The following is a 1,172-nucleotide window of genomic DNA, read 5'->3' on the forward strand; positions in this document are numbered from 1 at the left end:
GAGCAGGAGTTTTCCAGGACTGTTGGAGAGAGATGCAGGCAGGCAGACAGGCAGGGAGATAGAGAGGCAGGCAGACAGACAGACAGACAAAACTCCCCTAGACAAAAAGGCAGGCAGGCATGATGTGTCAGCATTCACACACACACACACAGTGTGTGAGCCAGTCTGGGATGAGCCCCTTTTCTCTGTTCCTCCGCCTGTTGTCTCACACAGTCCCCCAGAAGTGGGACGTTGTGTCCCAGACAGGCACCCTTAGAAGGACTGGGGCTTCAGCAGAGCACTTGTCTGACCCTCACGGACCCCTGCTTCATCCTCTACCTGTGTCAGCGTGTGTGAAGAGCGTGTGTGAAGAGAGTGTGTGAAGAGAGTGTGCTGTGACGGAGACCAGCTGTGGGGCCTGTGTCAGGTCAAGTGTTCTCTGCCCTCTCTCGCCCCTCTCTCCCTCTTCTCTCGCCCCTCTCTCCCTCCTCTCGCCCCTCTTTCCCTTCTCTCTCCCTCCTCTCTCGCCCTCCTCTCTCGCTCCTCTCTCGCCCCTCTCTCCACCCCCTCGCTGGCCCTGCAAGTGCAGCTGTCTCTCTGAACTCAAGTCATACTCTGAATTTCGTTGACATGCATACACACAGTAACACACACATCCACACAGCAGCGTACGCACAGTGACGCACACACACACCCTTTCTGGTGTTTTCTCAGGGGTAGTTGTGTGGCTTCAGCTTCTCTGCTCATCAAGAACCGTCTCAGCCTCAGGGCACGAGGCCAGGTGATCATTCTGAGAGCACACACACACACGCACTGTAAACACAGCGTGCTATCTGAGAGGGTGAGATTGCGTAACAGGGTCTCCCCAGGGGCTCAGAGTGAAATCCTAAACTCGCCCTGCGAGCCCAGTGGAGAGATGAGCTCACCGTCTTTGTTACACTGGAGAATACAGAATGTTCCTTCAGCTGTGTGTGTGTGTAGAGAGAGACAGAGACAGAGACAGAGACAGAGACAGAGACAGAGACAGAGACAGAGACAGAGACAGAGACAGAGACAGAGAGATTGTGTGAAATGTGCCAGTTCTTGTGCAGAGTGACAGACAAAGTGACAGACAGACGGAATGTTTCTGAGTGTGAGAGACGGTGCACTGGGACAGTGTTGAATTGAGCTTCACTGTGTGTGTGTGTGTGTGT

Source organism: Hypomesus transpacificus, unplaced genomic scaffold (genome assembly GCF_021917145.1).
Source record: "Hypomesus transpacificus isolate Combined female unplaced genomic scaffold, fHypTra1 scaffold_195, whole genome shotgun sequence".
Classification (NCBI taxonomy): Eukaryota; Metazoa; Chordata; class Actinopteri; order Osmeriformes; family Osmeridae; genus Hypomesus; species Hypomesus transpacificus.